The sequence below is a fragment of the Excalfactoria chinensis genome, chromosome 7 (genome assembly GCF_039878825.1).
Source record: "Excalfactoria chinensis isolate bCotChi1 chromosome 7, bCotChi1.hap2, whole genome shotgun sequence".
Taxonomy (NCBI): Eukaryota; Metazoa; Chordata; class Aves; order Galliformes; family Phasianidae; genus Excalfactoria; species Excalfactoria chinensis.
Genome location: NC_092831.1, coordinates 20,447,981 through 20,466,867, shown reverse-complemented (window position 1 = coordinate 20,466,867; position 18,887 = coordinate 20,447,981). Strand labels below are relative to the sequence as shown.

Here is an 18,887-nt window from a genome sequence, read left to right as displayed (position 1 = left end):
GATTTCATCCTCTCCATGACAAGTACTTCAAAAATTCCATTTGGTTTCAGACTAAGCTCTTCAGAAGCAAGTGAGATCAAAACTAGACGTGCTAATCACATAACTTATTCTGAAGATCAGCTCCCATTCTCCACCAGAAAGAGCTATAATACAACTATGCGTTACTAATTAGTTAGCTCTCCCCTGGACCTGGAAGCAAAAATATATGAGCATTCATCTTTAAGAAAAAAAATCTTATACACATGGACCACTCTGGTTCCAGTTTAGTACCATTTTTCAGAATGAAAATGATGCCAAAGGTACAATGGCATATCATCTGATTTCACATAATTAAACACATTTTAGGATTTCAGCCATAGAGCAAAAGGTACACTTAAAAAACAAAAACAAAACAAAACAACAACAAAAAAAACCCACCCACACACAAAAAGCTGATTCACCTTTAGCAAGAACATGTTGCACATATACTAAAAGATGTAAGTACTGTAAAAGTGTGTCTGAAGATAAGTGGTTCATATTTTGAAAGTACTAGGAGTATGTTTTAAAATTATTACTTGGTTTAAGACTTTGGTTTTGCTGGTTTCTTGTCACAGGTTAACCTAAAATCTGCCTGCGCCTGTGACAGGGGGGCAGGGCCCACAGGGGGCCACTGCACGGAAGAAGGGAAAAAGGGGAAAAAAATTACAGTGGCAATGACCTAAGGAGACACATATTTATTTACTAAATATTATATTGGAATACAGAATAACACAATGCAATACAATATAATTGGAATTAAGGCTAACAAATCAAGTAAAATAGGAGAGATTGAGTCCCAAAACCAAGAGGCCTACTGTAACTCTAGGCGAAACAGCTGGAATGCTCTCCCCACGCTCCCTTCCTGGCAGGCAGGATTCAAGAGAGCGAGTCCAGCACCAAAGTGAGATTTTATAGAGTCCTTGTCATATGACTGACCGTGATGTTCTCTGGGACATTCAGTCTTCTGTGAGCATCACATTCGTCAAAATTATCCATGCTCTACGTGATGTTATGATGTGGAATACTGATAGCAAAACTACAAAATTGCAAAACCATGACATTTCTTTATAGAGCTGATTATACAAGGATGGAGAGGTTATGCTGTTTAACCCACTTGAAGTTTTCATAGTTAAGAAAGTTTTAAAAATTGCTGTGCAAATGGCAAGGAGCCTTTCAGAATTTTATCCAAGACTGATGTGAAATCCAGCCTTTTTATACCGTGATATTTCTTGTTTGTTTGTTTGTTTCTAATTTTGTTTCTATTTTCTGTAGTTTTGCAGTCTTTAAAAGAAAACAAAAACAACAAAAAACAACAAAAAAAAACACAGTTTGAACTAAAGAAGCTCGAAGAAGTGTCTCAGAGAAACTGCTGTTTTCTGTTGGGTGGCTGACAACAAATTTAAGAGAGTTTTGCTAAATGTGCATTTGGGGTACCACACATACATAGTACCATCTGAAAAGAGCAAGGATTGCTCACACACAAGGAAAACAGCGTGATGTAAATCTACCGATGGCTATTATATGTTGTAAAGGACATTAGAAAAATAACACTTTACAGCAAACAGAACGTCAGACGATAGATCAAGTGGCAGAACAGGCAGTTGCAGAAGGCTTCAATTCCAGATGGTAAACTTAAAATCTCTGAACCCAAGTCAAAACCTGTAAAATATTCTAAAGAGGGCAGGAGTCCAATTAATGATTTAGAAGGGAAGAGAGAAAGCTGACAGAGGGGCACACGCCCAGATGGACACACTGTTATACCCTTAGTATTTTATGGAAATTGGTTATAAGGGAAGATAAGAGAATATATTGGGCAAACCAACACTACAAAGTAAGCTCCCAGTACCAGCAACAGGGCACAAGTGGGTCTCATGGGAAAGGGCCTTGCAGGGCAACGATGGCAAATTGATTCCACAGAACTGCCGAGAAAATGGGGGTATCGCTGTATGAAAATTTCTGTAACCTTAGAAACAACTGAGAATGCTGATCACTAAAACAGCTTTTCTGAGTCTGCACCAACTCCCTACTCTCTGTGTGATTTACTTGTGCTGTAATAAGATGCTCTCTGTGTCTGTGCCAGGATACCAGAAGGGAATATGAGGAATGGGAGAGGCATGAGCTTAGACAAAAGGTAGGGAGCGGGGCTTATTTCAGGACGCGTCAAGAAAGAATAAAATGATCTAGCAGGTGGAAGGCCCACAAGATTAAAGAAAAGTGGGGAACTGAAGAGTGAAAAAGGATCCCATAATAGATGTAAAGGGAACACTTTGCTACAGAAAGGGAAAGAGGGCCTCACAGAAACTAAGGCAAATGGTAGTTTAAGATTTGCAGACGCTAAGTTTGAGGAAAAAAGGGGAAGAAAGCGATCTGGCAGAAAGGCCAGATTTACATATATATTTACAGGGCAAGGTGGCACTTATGTGTGGGGGCGCTCCACCTGCCAGGCCAGAAGATAACACCGGAAGAAAACAGGAGCTTTCACAACAGGAAAGAAATCTTCATTCCAAAACAACAACGGAGAGAAGGGGGGAAGAGAAGAGGTGCATGGGGTTGCGGGGAATATAATGAATATGTAACAAAAATCAGGGGGAGACTATTGATTATGTATTAGTTCGACTTATATCTGTAACACACTTTTTCCTTACAGTGCACAAGTTTGGAGTGTTAGCCCTTATGCAAGAGCTGTGTACACTTCTCTTTATTAAATATACCAGCTTTATATCCTAACAGGCTATAGAGTTTGATTCCGCATGTCATGAGAATGAGGAAAATCAAAGGAAATAGTTACCAAGTAAAGACCATATATTTGGTGATCCACAATAAAACTGTATTCCTTCATTTTTTTGGTGCTGCTGTTAGAGTAAAAATCTGAAAATTATGCTTTCACTGGAGAAGTAACTCTCTGCTGGAGGCTGACAAAATGGTGGAACGTGATTCAGCCTATTTCATATAATTCTAAACTTTGTGTTTGTAATTAGCCTTCATTTTGAGAAGTGATATGTAGTCCAGTTCACCTGTTTACCACTTGGCCTTCCTGTTATATGTACGTGTACAGTACATCTAAATTTCCCTTTAAGAATAAATAAATAAAGATGACAGAAAAAAAATGTCTTGAGTGAAGCACTTTGTACCATATCTATACAGAACTGCGGAAGCCTCCAGCGACTTCCAGCATCATAGGTCACTCTTCTGATAGCTTAGGGGTGTTTTGATACATGTCCTATTGTATGCATTGTTTTTTTTGTTGTTGTTGTTGTGTTTTTTTTTTTGTTGTTGTTGTTTGTTTTGTTTTGTTTTGTTTTCTCATATGGTTAAATGCTGGTAACAGAATTCACAAAGGACTGGATTTTGTGAAATGCAATATTTTTTTAGGGACTGACTAAGCTGCTCTTCAGAAACATCCACAGCCTGTGTTTTCAGAAGACTAAAAAGGGCAAAATTTCTCCTGCACCACAAGAGAGCATTTGTTCAACAGTTCTTTTAAATTGCGCAGTACTAAGTAAGCAGTAAAATAGATGACTGTCACTAAACCAAATAGCGGGGAAAAAAAAAACAACAAAAAAACCATAAACCAAGCAATAAATAAATAAATAAATAAAAGCCTAAAACCAAAGCAAATGATCTTCACAGTGCCTCTATGAATACTGAACTTTGCTAAAAAGAGGAAAAAAGAGAAGAATGGTGTTTGAAGATGCAGAAGAGAATAGACTGTATGAATGATAATAGGTGTGTGTTTTAGGAGCCAGGTGGTTGAGACGAAGGTGTGAGTTTGTCAGCATTATTTCTGTTGGGTTTTTATTGTTATTATTTATTATTATATTATATTCTTATATATTTATTATTACTGCTGTTCTGTTTTGATTGTTCCAGCCATTTTAAGATGCTGTTTCAGAACAGATGCACAAATTATAAGTGATCTTATAGAGGCTGTCGAGCCACAGCTCAAAGGAAAAAAAAAAACAAAAACAACTGTGTTGCTCATATGCTTGAAAATAAACTTTCTTCCTTGAAATCATATTTACTCTGTAGAGAACATAGAGTGTTCTGAAGAAACTGCAAAAACTGCCTTTTTAAGTTTTATTTTTATGGATGTAAATGAGAAAGACTGTGTGCTGATACCTTCCTTTCTTTGAAAATGAGCTCATTTCCCTCTGATTTTAATCTGTTGGAGTGAATTTTTTATTTAAGAATTACAAAAGGTTTTCAATGAATCTGTAACCGAGTGTGCAGTTAATACAGACTCCTCCTAATGAGAAGCATAACGGTGCTTCACTCATGAGGGTGGGAATTAAATTATCGAACAGAAGAACATGAGGGTGGGACACAGAGAGGTGAACTGAGTAAACAGATATGAAAGGTGAATATGAAAGATAGAGATGAATATAAAAGACAGATATGAAAGGGTGGAAAAGGAAAAGATGAGGCCCAAGACAGAAAAAAATTGCCAAACAAAATGTCCAACAGACTACAATACACTATAAATTATGTAATTTCCTAGTGTCACGCATTCTGGTTGGGCTTTGATTATTTCCAAGGTTAATTTTATAGATAAACAACTTAATTTGTACAAAGAGGTACAAGAGGTGCCGCAAGCATCTTCTATAACTGAAAGAAGGGCTTTGAATTCATGCAGTTGGTAAAAGCCGTGGCCTAAAAAGGCATCGGAGCCCTTTCAAAACGTTACGATGGGTGTTCCACAGTGAGGATTTCTGTTTGCATTGTACTGTGAAAATTAATATAATGGAGAGAGACATGAGGCACGCTCATTTCTCATAACAGTTTCACAAGGCACAGCTTGAAAGCATATTATTTTTACACTGAAAGTGTTTTAATTATATATCACATACATTGTTTTCAATGTATAATAAAGTTAATTTTCTCTGTCGGATGGTTGCAGATGATGCCTGGTATCTTTTGCTGTGTATGGAATCAAAGTAATATAAATAAAAGTAATAATAAGGGCTAAACTGTCCCGGTGTTCTCATGTGCAGGTATTAAGCTAAGTATCCTCACAACACAACAGGAGGGCTTTAGTAACTGGAAGTCAGATGTTTTGTACATAGTGTGTGAACTAATTTTGTGCCCATGATATTGGCCAAAAATGGGATCTTGCTGGTGCTTCTCAATGGTCCCTTTTATCTGGTTTTCAGCAAAATTGTAAGATGTGTTGCTGGTCTTCCCTAGCATACCAGATAATTAATGTATTGAAAGTCTGTTTTCTTGTTTCTTCCTGTCTATATATATTACAATGTGACTATAAGTTGCATTGTAAGGAGATTTTAAAATTGGAGTTCTGATTCTTCACTTAATTTTCTTTTTTTTTTGAAATAAAGGTACCTTATTCCTTGTCATTTCCTTAGGGATAGTACCTTCATGTATTGCCAGCCTTTTCTGAGGTATTTCCAACAGAGAAACGGATCTCTCAGTTTGAACAGTGTACCAGATAACCGGCCCTGCACAGACCTGGACAGTATTCGGTTGTCACGGAGTTCTCTCTATTGCTCGCTTCGTGACAGCGGGAACAAACCCAGGGCGAGAAGGAAAAAAAGTACCTCCCTTCTCTAACGGCGCGGCGCGGCCACGTGCGCTCCGGGAGAGGGGCAGCGGAAGGGAGATTGCGAATGGGTCTAGGAGAAAAAAATGAAGATAAAAAGAATGATCTGAGAACGAACGGCAGTTTAATAAACCCAGTAACACTAAACAACAACGAGAGAGTTTCAACAAGGAGAAAACCAAGTCCCGATCTCACCGACGGGCTGTGGGAGGCGGGAAGTTCCGACCACGCTGTCTCTTCGCAGCGAACCCGGAGAAAAAACCCCGTCCCCTTCCCGACCTCCCCTCAGGTGCTCCCCCCCCCCCCCCCCCCCCCCGTGCCCATTTAAGGCAGTCCACAGAAAAGAAAAAAAACGTGTCCCCTTAACTCCCGTTATCCCGCACGCTGCTCTGATGTGGAATAGCAGCACCAACCACACCAACCAAGTTACAAAACCGTAACATCAATATATTCGTCTCGCACACTTCCAGGCAGGTCGGCTGCTGCCGCTGCCCGTTCCCTTATTTTAGTATTAGGGCTTCTGCCCGTTAAGCAGCCACTTAGGTTCCGATTGCCGCACAAGCCCGGAAGCTGGGACTGCAGAGCGACACGAGGACGTACAGCCTACAGCACCAGAGAATTTGGCTGGCTTCCACTTTTCCTGGGAACTCTTTTAATAGTTTTTCAAGGACAATATGAACTTCCAACTCACCGTATTAAAAGTCTCAATGGAATAGAAAATTTTGATGGTAAAAGATGACATTATGGCCCACACCTGGGCAACATGAGGGACCCAAATCTTCATTTAGATTCTGGATCCTAGCAGAGAATCTTGAGGAGATAAGGAATTATGTCATTAAATGTAAACATGTTTTACACTGATTCAAATGCATTCTAATGCATTCTGCTCTGGGTGAGAGTGCAGGAAACTTGCCTTTAGCATCACTTAAAATAAAAAGGAACTGATTTTTACTTTCGCTACAAGGTTACTGTATAAGTGTTTTTTGTTTTGTTGCTTTTTTTTTAATCAATGTTGAAATATTTTCTCAGATGTTCATATGTGACATAAACGTTTTTCTGTTTTAAAATATTTGTGTTTTTAAGGCACTTTGATTCACTTTTGTCCACGCTGCATTTAAATCACAATGAATAATAAAAGTGTAGCATGACGAACCAACAAAACAAAGACTACCCTGTATCACTCAGTGACCCCATTTGTACATTTGTTCCCCAATCAGCATTAAGATAACAGAGGTTACCATTAAATAATATTCACCCAGAGCTGACAAAGCTGATAAAGCTCAGAGGGACAGAGGGCTCCACACTCAGTAACAGACAGCAAATGAGAAATCCCTGAGTTATTTTTGTAGAGCCTATTGGTTTTGAAATCTACAGAGAGAAGCTCAGCACTTGGCTCACTTTCTAATAGGCAGTGATGTCACTTGCTTTGTCACATGTGAATATATTGGGACGGAGCTGAACTTCATAGTACCCATCAGTTAGAAAACATATATATTTTTCTTGCAGTAAAGCTGAGAGCAATACGTTGTCTCACCCAAATTTGCCTCCCAGTAAACATGAACAAAGTTGACAGAAGGAATTTCAGATGACAGTTATGGCGATGAGAAAACCTGGTTTGTTCACATTTTCAGTCAGAATTTTGGTTTCCTTCGCCACAAGCGTTTGACTTTTCATCAGGCAGCCCAACGATTTCCCTGTGAAGGCCTGAGAGCTGTTATTTTAATGTTTCCAGAGTTATATGTTATTATAGAGCTGAGTTTGTTGACAGATTTAGTGAAACATTCTCTGTGGAAAGAAATCAAACCATGTTATTATTCTTGAATTAGCAATAGCACTGATTAACAGTCTGTGACCCAGGGACAGTATTCTCACGGCTAGCAATCAAGGCTTTTGAGCTCTAAACTTATGATCTGCCTTGTTATTCCTGTTCTCAACTCACACTAAACTTACTTCAGTCTTTCTAGTATCGCATCAAAGTTGCACTATTTTGTTATGTTTTGAAGGAAATCCTGCTAATAGTTTTTTTTCACCCCTCTTAATAATAGATATTGATATCTGTATTGGGTTTCTGCAGCAAGATTTTGGGAGGAAGGGGAGCAACAGGAGAGATTTCTGTGAAATATTAGGGGATGGCTACAATGATTACAGTTGTTTTTAGGCCGCTCTGCAGCACACTTATCCCAGGACCTACAGTATTTTGTTAGCGGAGCTGCTGGTGAAAAGAAATGTAGGAAAGGACAGAAAAACTGTTGCAGTACAAGCAGGATTTTACAGAGCAGCAGCTATGGATCAAGATTAGCACTCCACAGAGCAGCAGCTGCAGAGCAGGATAAACAGCATGAGAACCAAGGACACCTCTAGGAAAAGAATGAACGGCTCGCAGATTTGAAGGAGGGTTTTAGGGTTGTTATTGCAGTAGCTTTCCTCCAATTAGTGTGTGTGATTTTCAAACACCCTCGTCTGTCTGCTATAAAAGTATGGTTTTTCGGGCAATAAAGTCAGAGCTTGTTTATCACTCATACTGAGTCTGCTACCTGCTTTCCCATGCTTAGTTTGGCAGAGTTTTTCCACCCACAGAACTGGGCATGGATACGACTTGAGTGAAAAGGAGCAGGGGGAACATGAAGGTTGGAGACGGTGACGTGCCACGGCGCAGCAGGCGACCCACACACGGTTAATTCAGCCAAGAGGAGTTACTTCACCAAAGGGACCTCCACTCACGGATGAGTGCCCGCTGAATCAGGTACACCCCAAGGGGACAGCAGCGTACAGGGGACCCACACTGGAGCAGGAAAAAGGAGGGAGAGGGAAGGAACAGTGGAGAGAAAGCACAACATAATCCTTCACTGCCTGCTCTGTCACAGAAGGATATGAGCACAACAGAGCAATCAAATGTAGGTTTGAGATTTGCTCTAGTATTGATTAAAGCCAGTGCACTTTTAGGTACTGCCAGATATGACAGATCCGCGCTTCTTGTCATCTGTCTCTGCTAGAGTAAGTAATAGGTAGCAGTTAAAGAGATAGTCTTTAATTCTTCTAACTTTGTTTAGAATAATATTTTGAGTTTGACTGAAGTTGTACAAAAATGACAGCCTAAAAATAAGAATTATTTCCCATTGCTGACAGAATTAATTTTTATAAGAGAATACATCAAGAAGACGGTGAGTGTTCAGCAGCTGTGTACACTTATACACTTCCAGTTAACCTGGAACCTGTTTTACAACGAAGCCAGAGAATATGACTTCCACAATAACTGATTACTTTGTGCTGCGCACTGGCAACATGACCCATGTGATATTAAATACCTCGTGTAGGCGAAACTTCACAATAGAGAAGGTTTAAGTTTGGTTTTTCTGCTTTTTTTTGTTTGTTTGTGTACTTGCACAGTGCTACCAATTGCGGTGTTGTACTTCAAGGCAAGTAAGTGGTCTGAATTTTAGTACTTGTTTGTTAGAGCATTAGTTAGAAGAAAGTGAAGAAGCCGTGATTGAACACCTGGTGGAAAGGCGAGGCCAAGCCAGGGGAGCTCAGGTGCACATAATACAGATGAGTGACTGGAAGGGGTGGAGCCAGGATCCCCCCCCTCCCAGATCTCATTTAAGGGTTGGCAGCGGAGGAGAGAGCACCTTACTGTAGATTGTGGCCCAGTAGAGGTTTTTTTTGAAGGTAAGCAGCTTTTTTTCTTCGTTTCTGCATCTGTGGCTGCTCCTTCATTTGGGCTCGCTCTGCTTTGTTGCAGCCCAGGACTTTGTTGTGTTGCTCTTATTGCTGTGCTCTGTATCATGTTGTAGCATTACACACACAGGCCACAAAAAAGGCTAGTCCCTCTCCTGTTTATAATCTCCCTGCAAGTGCTAGAAGTCTGCAATAAGGCCTTTTTCCCTCTGAAATAAAGAAACCCAGTTCCCTCAGCTTTTCTTGATACAAGAGGTGCTGCAGCCCTTTGCTCTTTTTCATGGCCTTTCTCTGGACCTACTCCTGGAGCTCCACATTATTTCTCACGCCCAGGGGCCCAGTCCCATAACTGCAGCTCCAGCTCCATAAGGGCAGAGCAGAAGGGGATGATTTTTTTTCCTGGTGGCTGCCTCTCTTTTGACACAGCCCAGATTACCATAGGCCTTCTGGGTTCTAAGTAAGCACACGCTGTTGGCTCACATGGAACTTGTGTTCCTCCAGAACCCTTGAATGCTTCCCCACAGGGCTGATATAAGGGTGTGTTTTGTTTTTGTTTTTTTTTCCTGGTCTGTGGTTGTACCTAGGAAGGCCCTGACCAAGAGTGATGGTTGGCTGTGTTGAACCTCACTAGGTTCACACGGGCTCGCTTTTGAGGTGTGTCTAAAACCCTTTGGAGGGTATCCCTCCCTTCTATTGTATGAACTGCAGCGCTCTGCTCGGTGTGTTCGGGAAATGTGTAGAGGGTGCACTCAGTCCTGCTATTCATATCATTCAATATGGCATTGAAGATTCCAAGGCAGGCCACTGGGGAAAACTGTCCATCACTCTTTTCCCCCTCCTCTCCCCCCCTCCCACCTGGACATACAGCTGAATACAGTGTCTGCTGAGTGTCTCCCCCTTCAGAACCCACTTTCAGAGCTTGGTTTCTGGGGGGATCCTGCTGGGGCCAGGAGAACTCTTATGCTCTTAGAAAGGCATCCTTAAGGAGTTCTTTTTATGTTCTTTTCTAACTCAGAATTTGAGAATATGTTTTTTTTTTGTTTTTTTTCCTTGAGAACTTCTTGTCTGTTTCTGCAGGTGGGTGTCATTAACAGAGTCAATCTCAGGTAGGATTAATTAAGATAAGGCTCCTCCTAGCCCAGAATGTACTGAGGCATTAATGCTTTTGGCTGCCTGAATGGGTATTTGCCTGGATTTTATTTGTACTTTTTAAAAGATTTACTAAAGTGCTCTCAGTTTTATTACTGCCATTACAAATTTACCACTAAAAATCAGATGGGTTGGAGACCAGTTAGCTCATGGGGCTACAGGAATTAGTTTTCTTTTAGGAGGTAGATGTTTGTCTTGACTGAGAACAGAGCAAATTCTTCCCGTGGCTTTTCTCAGCAAAACCTCAGAGGTGGTCTCTTATCTTTCTTACTGTAAGTCATTGAGAAGAGGGTTTATTGAATCAGACCACAACTGCAGGCGTGTGCTCTTAAGTTTGACAATCTTACTTTATCAGGCCTCTGTTAAGAACAGAGCTAGGAAAATAGCGTGACGGCACAACAGTCTCTATGGCTGTTTTCCCCAGAGGTACCCTCTGGTGAAATAGGTTTTCTTCCTATGGATTTTTTTGACTCATTTTTGTGTGCTTTAGATATGCTAGAGAAGTTTGTGGGATCTCATTTCTGGGGAAACTTATTGAGAAGCATATAGGAAACTGTTAATCACAGCCTGAACCTCTGATTAACCACCTGAGGCAAGTGTCGGGTCAGTCGTGGGAACACAGGTGGAGGTATCCAGCTCAACTCCACCTCCCCGGCTCTGCTAGATTTCATTTGAGGGCTGACCAGCACTGAGGCAGCATCTCTTTTGGAGACTGTTCCTTTGTGGTGTTTGTGTGACAAGCTTCATCATTTTCCATCTAGACTGGAGGCCTCAGAATTGGTGAGTTTTTTCCTATAGATAATGTCTGGCTATCTTTTTACCACCAGTCTTGTACTATTTATTTTGAGCTATACATTACTATTCTTGTATTATTACACTGTACAAGAAGGATAAGCGATTCAGCTTCCCTTTGGGAAGCAGTTCTGTCTGACGTCTCAAGGACAGGGTGTCTCAGTCTAAATAGCTTATGCCGTAACCAGTAAGATTTGCATGACTGTAAGGGAACTGCAGAGTCAGGGCCCAAACCACATAGCAAGCACCTGAAAGAAGAGACCGGGTCAGGCTCGGGAGCACAGGGGAAGAGGATTCAACTGCAGGGAGGCTCCACGTCTCTTTAACCTCATTTAAAGGGTGACTTCCAGTGAGCCTGTGTCATGTTTGGAGACAGATGAGCATTCTTCTTCTCGTGACATCTTTTTTGCTGCAGACCGGTGCAGTTACAAAAAGGAATTCTGTAATGTTGCCCTTGCCTTTTTCTCCTTCTGCTTGTGTTTTTGTGCGTGTTGAGTCCCTAAGAACCTACAAAGTGCTGAGAAAGCCTAAATCAGGTCAAGAAGTTTAAGATCTCTTATTGCCTTTGTAATGTTTTTGTTTTCCATTATTAAAAAAAAAAAAAAGCAAAAAAGCTTTAAATTAGTTTGACATTAATTGTGTGGGTATGGGTGGAAAGACTTCTCAGCTCCGTAACCCAACTTTGACGTGGAAGGGAGAATACTGTGGATGTAATTACCACAGTTGAGCATAGAAAGTGGAAAAGTTTAATTTTCCACACTTGCCTGTTGAAAGAGTGGTATTCATTGTATACTATTATAGGACAAAGGTTTGATTTTTAAAGGTGCTCGCAGTCTAATGCCATTTGTTCTTGCCAAGCTCACACGATCTAAGGATTAGGGCTTTCCTTTCTGACTTATCATAAAAGAAAAATATATACATATAAGTCCTATTTGTCTTTGCTGACAGAGGGATACAATCACAGAGTCTGGCCCTTAGGTTAAAGTGAGGTGAGGAAGAGTTTGTACCCACATTTGTAATGAAAGACAGTGCATTCTGTCTGCATGAGTTCTGAAATCTCTCTTATGGATACATGATGACCCCATGGACTTCCATGGTGTGGAAGGTGGTGGTGTTTGTTGGGTTTTTTTTTGTTTGGTTTTGTTTTTGGCAGTTTTAAGCTTTATAGCTTAAATCCATCCTTTTTGCTCAGCCATTCTTGATATGATACTACACTAATAATGTGAGTATGTAGAAAATGTGATCTGTGAAATGACAGAAAGAGAGAAAAAATACACAAATTCAGGATAATTAATCAAATTTTATTCCATTCCACAATACATCCATTATATAATATATACATCCATTAATTTCAACTATCTAATACACTGAGCCAAACTAATGTGTAGGAACAGACAAACAAATGGCTAAGCAATGATTTAGAGCCATACAAAAGAAACTTCAAGCATTTGCTAGAATGAAATCAGAATGCAAGAGGCTGGGGGACAGGCACCAGTCGGACTCCAGGGTCTTCTTTGCAGGAGTAGTTCCCTTAGGCGTTCCTGTAATTAATCAGGATACAGGAGTCAAAGGTAAACATATTCAGTACATTTGCAAATTACGCTGAATTAGGAGGAGCCGCAGATTCCTCAGGGGTAGAAAGGCTCTGTAGAGGGATCCGGACAGTAGACAGTACAGCTTGGAGATGAAGAAAAACCATGCTCTAAAGAGGGTTGAGGTATCAGAACAGGCTTCCCTGAGGCATCAATCACAGCCCAGGGCTGACACGGTTCACAGAGCAGGCGGATGCCGCTCTCAGCCAGAACAGTTGAAGTCAGGGCCATCTCACGCAGAGCTAGGAGTCACGTGTCCCTTCTGACTGGGTTGGCTTTGTGATTCTGTAATCAAAAAGAAATTTCATTGAATTAGTGGATTTGTTTATCCATAACATTTATCTCGGTAATATTCATTTAAGATATCCCTATGTAAAATAACCCCCCCATTCTGTTTTTCACAGAAAGCAACGCCTCAATTGCCCACTAACATCATCACATACCAGTAAGATTACCTGTTAACTCACTGAAACTCTGTTGCAGTCAAGTCACTAGGGAAGCAGCATCATGGTTAACTAAGACTCAATTTTCTCTCCCAAATTACCACCATGTTTCACTTTGGTGGCAGCATAAATAGGTCATTAACTGATTGTAAGTGAAACCTATTAATAATTGCAGACTCTCACATAAAGATGTAAATGCTTGTGTGTAGTATAATCATGTATGGCAGAACCCCAGTGCAGTTTCATTACTTCTGTTAAAATACAAAATGCAGAGCATAATGTATTTGTATAGTTAGCATTAAAGCTGAGCCTCACTTTGAACAAATGTTCACAATAACTAACTTAGATTACATGTTAGATTCAGAGGGTCGCACAGCAAAGCACTAGCTTAGTTTACCTAGCGAGAAACCAGAGTTTGCTCACAGTGAGCTCACCTTAAAAATGGAAAGCAAAAGGGTTTTTTTCTTTATTTTAAAACAAGGCAATCACCACCACTCTATTGCTGGGACAGCACACCCACCCATCAGCTCAGAAAGCCATACCAAGTTCATGAAACACTGCTCCAGAAAGAGCTGCAACAATACAAACACTCACTGAGCAAAGCAAGTCTGATGCTCAGTCCCTCTGCCATAGATATTTATATATATATTTATATATATAAATATTTGTTTTATTTGTTACTGATTTATTATTTGTTACTGATTTAAGTCTCACTTTTTCTTTTACAGAACACACAATGCCAAATGCCAATTGCTTAAGGGACCATTGTTCTTCCTCTTCACATTCCGCAAGATAAAAACCTTCAGCAGCAAAGAAGCCAGACCAAAGCACAGAAATAGACAGCGCATCCATTTTTTATTGAGGTAAGCACTGATTTTCTGTTGTTTTAAGTCACACACAGACAGGTATCCGCTTCACCGCTAAACCTCGAGTTGCTAAGCCTAGTCCTTCCGCTAGGGGGCAGATATTCTTAGGCGTCCCAGATCCCACTCGCAATGCAGATCGGCAGCGCTCTCAGGAGAAACAATCTTGCCAAAAAGCCTCCGCGAGCCAATAATTCTGCAAAAAGGAATTATCGCCCTCTTCCCGAGCCACAGAAGTAAGCTTAGTTATCGCTATTTCAGAGTAATGCATTGAAACGAGAAGAACAGAGTTCTATCCTGAAGTTCTTCTTCACAGTTTTGCTCAAGTAAGAAAATGAAGCAAAAGACACACTATTTTAAGGGAGAGCTAGCTTTTCACTAATTCAGGTATTTTTAAGTCCCCCATCGGGCAATTACTAATATTCTTACAGAGTAAAACTCTGCCCACAGAGAGATAGTTTTCTACATTTTTTAAAATATATTAATATTAGAGTCAGTCTCAGAGAGCTCTCTCAACAGCTTGCACAAGCATTTCCATTTATTTCCCTGTTCGGTTCTATTTTATCCTCACTAAGAGGAAATGGCAATAATGTTACAGAGAACATGTAGCAGCTTCCCTCCTCTGTAACCACTCAGCCTACATACACTGTTGATACTGTAAAGCATCCATAGCACAGTCAGGACTTATGCCTGCGGCATTGCATATCAGTGTATTTCTCCTTCAGCCACTTACCCAAAATCTTGTAAACTGTAAACCCCCATAGAACCCCTTAGGCACAGAGCTAAAGTTGTTTCAAAAAGATCTTACCTGAGGCTTGAATTAAACCAAGTCTTCTTCTTCAGCAGGATGCAGAACGCAGCTCCTCCTCACTCGAGCTCCTTCCCTCAAGACTAAGAGCACCACCACCACAAAGGAGCCACTCTGGGCCTCAAGGAAGAGAGAGAGGCACCCCCACACCCCACTCAGGGAGCAGCCCCCAAGGGGAAAGAGGGGCTGCCCTCAGACACCCACTCAGGGGTGACACCCAAGGGGACATAGGGGGGGACTCAAGGGGCAAGGGTGGCCCCCAAGGGGGCAGGGCCCAACAACCCCACTCAGGGGTTGCCAAGGGGGCAGGGGAGGGGCCCCGAGGGGGCAAAGTTTGCCCCCAAAGGGGCAGAGGAGGGGCCAAGGGGGCAGGGGTGGGGCCCCAAAGGGGGCACGGGGGGCAGCCCCCAAGGGGGCAGGGAAGGGGAGGGGCCCCAAGGGGGCAGGCCCCAAGGGGCAGGGGAGGGGCCCCAGAGGGGCAGGGGAGGGGCCAAAAAAAAAAACTGCCACTGTGTTTCACCCACCATCCCGCCCAAAAAAAAAATTTATATCTTTTTAAAGATAGTGCAAAACCAGGTCTCTAGCATTATTCCAAGGGGGGAGAACACAGCCCACACTAAGTGACCAGAGCAGTCACCCAGTGTGAGCTGTGTTCTCCCCCCTGGACAAAGTCACAACAACACAAAGACAAACACAAAAAAAAACAACACCTTCAACCACCCTAAGTGAACCTAACTAAAACAACCACCAAAAAAAAAAACCTATCACCCACTAAGTGAATCTAACACCTCCACCAAAAAACAAACCAAGACCTATCACCCCTAAGTGAGCCTAACACCACCACCAAAAAAAAAAACTAACCACCTACAGTGCTGCACCTCTAACACCACAAGACCCATCACACACACAGTGCTCTAAACACACCAGCACCCAACAACAACAAAAAAAAGCCTCCAACACCAAAAAGCACCACACACAAAACAAAAATTAAAGGACTCACCTCACTCCATACAGGTGCTCCACTGCCAACTCTGCTCCTGAAACTGCTCAAACCGCTTCTGAGGAACCACTGGAACAGCCAGGTCACAGGGCTCTCCCATCCTCACTGCCAAATGCTCTGCTGCACTGCTCACCCTGTGAAAAAAGAAGACAATCCTTAAACAGCCCCAGAAAAGAGGACTCAAACTCTCCAAACAGCCCATTATATATAATAATAAATGTGTGAGGAATTATGTAATTATACTATATACAATTATATTATAATACAAATATAATTGTATATATTATAATTATTTTATACACTCACACATTTATTAACACATGACACACTCCACACCCAACTTTACCTGCTCCATCCAGCATCATTTTCCATTGCTGAATCCACACAACTCCCTCGCTGAAGGCTGCGCTCCTTTGGGCTGTCCGTTCTTCCTCATCTGCCTCGCCTGTAACAAACGGCAGAAAAAACACCATACAAACCTCTTGAGGGCTCGCTTCTGCCCGTTTCCTCAGCACACACAGGCATAGCCCAGTAAGCTCTAGGGAAAGAATGCTCAGGGGGATACCTTAGGGCTCTCTTACCACATCTACAAGCTGCTTATCCTGACGACTGCAATACTCTCTTCTCCCTGCTGACAGAAGGAAAAAAAAGCCTACAGTCACACTAGATACCTTTAGCCTGGACCTTAGGAAACTCTTCTTGACCCAAAGGGGAGTTAAACGCTGGAAGAGGCTCCCCGGGAGATAGTTGCCTCCGCATCCTGGGATGTCTTGAGGAGTCCTCTGGATGTGGGGCTTCCAGAGAAGATTTAGCTGAGCCTTGTAGACACCTAGGCTTAAGCTGCCGCTGGAAACGACGATCTTGGAGATCTCTTCCCGCCTCGGCACCTCTAGGACTCGCAAGCCTTTTTACCTACAGGATCTTTAACAGGCTCCTCCACACCTGAGAGGAAATCATCCTTTCTCTAGGACTCTTGCTTCTGACGAAACCGAGGAACCGTCTCGGCAGCCGCTGCTGAACCTTAGAAGGGCCTCTTCACCTCCGCCTTCCCTCATCCCCTATTTCACGAGGGGACAGTCCTGATAACGACACACCCGCACGTTCCCTAGCCTCTGTTTTGCTGTTAGCAATCTTGCAAGCTTCGGTTAGCCGTCACCTTCTCTCCGTAAAGGGGATACTGAACTGGCCTTCACCTTCTTTTTCCTCTTTGAGGTGACGCCCGTCTCCTGCCGTTGCTGTTCTTTTTCTTATTCTTGAGGATGCACCCTGATGAAAACAAAACAAAGAACAAACGAGGAAGGCGTGACGGTCGAGAACAGCTGGCGGAACTCCTTCCGATGCTCCGAACCGAGGGATACCGCTGAGAAGGTCCTCCGAGAGGACAAAGCTGGTTCCGTCAAAGTCTGCCATTTCCACCCTACTTACTGCTTCGCATCTTCCCCTTCACATCCGAAACTTCACCGTCTCGCGGCTGCGACGACGTTAGCCCGGCTCCGAGAAGCCGGGGGAGCTCCGCGCCGGCCCCTGGACGCGGCGCGGCTGCGGTCCGGCTGCCGCCCGCCGCGGGCGGATGGCCCCGAACGGCTCTCCGGCGCTACTCCTCCTCCGCGCTCCCGTTCGTACCTGAACGACTCACCGTTTCGTGCTCAACTTCACCGGGAGACGTCCCACCGCAACCTGAAACAAAAGAGCAAAACACAAAGAGAACGTTACAAAAAACCCAACCTCAAAGTCCCGTAACAAAAGCAGCCCCAGCGGCACCGAAACCTGACGAAGAAGCGGAGCCCACGCCGACTACCATCTTCTATGGAATCCCGGATAACTCTGATAGCTCCCTGCGGCCTCCGGAGGAGCTTAAGAGGCGTAGGGGGAGGACCCGCCCCCGGCTGCGAACCAGTCGCGGCTGCGCCGCCCCCGCAGCACCTGGGAGTCGTTCCCTCGTTAGCGCCGGGCGGGGGTTTGACAGCTCGACACGCGGACTTCCGATCTGAACTAAAGATCTGAACTGCATTGTCAAGTTTGTTGTCCACTTCTTCGCATCTCATTGTGAGACTCTTTAATAAGTGAAATCATTGTGCCTCATTCAAACGGATCGCTTTGCGTCTCACCACGCCCTTCCAAAGAATGTCCCCGGCCTTAACGCTTTCCAGCGGCCTCTGCTTCGTGCTGTCTCTACTCCCCTTTCCTTCCCCCATTCATTAAAATAAAAAAAAAAAAAAAAAAAAAAAAAGATGTGTTGAACCTGTGAGTACTTTGGACCTGACCCAGAAAACGTGATTGAAGGCAGAGCTACAGAAAATTGCTGACCGGTAAATTTGAAGCGTAGCTTTGCGAGCGGTTCCGTGTCGCTTGGGATTGCGCTCGTGTGTCGCAAACATCAGCTGGAATGCTTTCAGTGAGATTGCAGTTGTCTCCAGTAAAGGACACGGGTACTCTGTAAAGACTGCTGTAATCAAAGGCACTTTCAATGGCGGTTTCGTTCTTTATTGAAACTCCCGAAAGTTGGACTCCGCTCATATTCGTGTCTTACGATGATAGAAGTGTGAATGTTTTTATTGCACGCTGTTACACGTGTATTTTACACAGCCATCGGCAGCATCAGACGGGAAAGCGGGGAGATCTGAACGTGCGGAGTGAGGTGGGAGATCCCGCGGAGGACACGCGAAACGCCGCGGTGCTCTCCGCGACGAGCGTCACTTCGGGGACGGCTCCTCTCGCGGCCGAGAAAAATCCTGACGCTTACTCGAACGCTGTATGTGAGTTGTTATGGGAGACAAAGAGAGTCGTAGCGCGCAGCTTACGACTCTTGCTGTGAGCTGTCGCTACTTTAGGAACGCTTGCGTCTTTTAATACACGCGACGGGCATTGCTACCCAGGCCTTAGGGCGGAACGGGACGCGCGCGAGGGAAAGCGAAGCTGCTGCCGAACTACCTGTCGCTTAGATGAAACCGGCCGTCTGCTCGGCTACGTTAAGAGTGGGACTTGTGAGTTAA

General features: G+C 43.1%; 2 long non-coding RNA genes across 6 annotated transcripts; one reads left to right on the top strand and one right to left on the bottom strand.

The window, feature by feature from the left end:
• The first annotated feature begins 8,093 nt into the window (after positions 1 to 8,093).
• On the top strand, positions 8,094 to 15,192 carry LOC140254960 (uncharacterized). Of its 2 annotated transcripts, none has more exons than XR_011904348.1 (3): positions 8,094 to 8,315; positions 13,952 to 14,086; positions 14,930 to 15,192. It is a non-coding gene; the product is annotated as an uncharacterized lncRNA (long non-coding RNA). The 2 variants fall into 2 exon arrangements; XR_011904349.1 differs by lacking the exon at positions 8,094 to 8,315 and adding an exon at positions 9,157 to 9,238.
• Positions 12,521 to 17,713, bottom strand: LOC140254959 (uncharacterized). Of its 4 annotated transcripts, none has more exons than XR_011904345.1 (7): positions 17,662 to 17,713; positions 17,518 to 17,571; positions 16,476 to 16,525; positions 16,241 to 16,339; positions 15,895 to 16,028; positions 14,895 to 15,014; positions 12,521 to 13,065 (listed from the first exon to the last, which is right to left on the bottom strand). It is a non-coding gene; the product is annotated as an uncharacterized lncRNA (long non-coding RNA). The 4 variants fall into 4 exon arrangements; XR_011904344.1 differs by having other exon boundaries at positions 12,523 to 13,065; positions 14,895 to 14,977; XR_011904346.1 differs by lacking the exon at positions 12,521 to 13,065 and adding an exon at positions 14,109 to 14,305 and having other exon boundaries at positions 14,895 to 14,977.
• Positions 17,714 to 18,887: the final 1,174 nt, after the last annotated feature.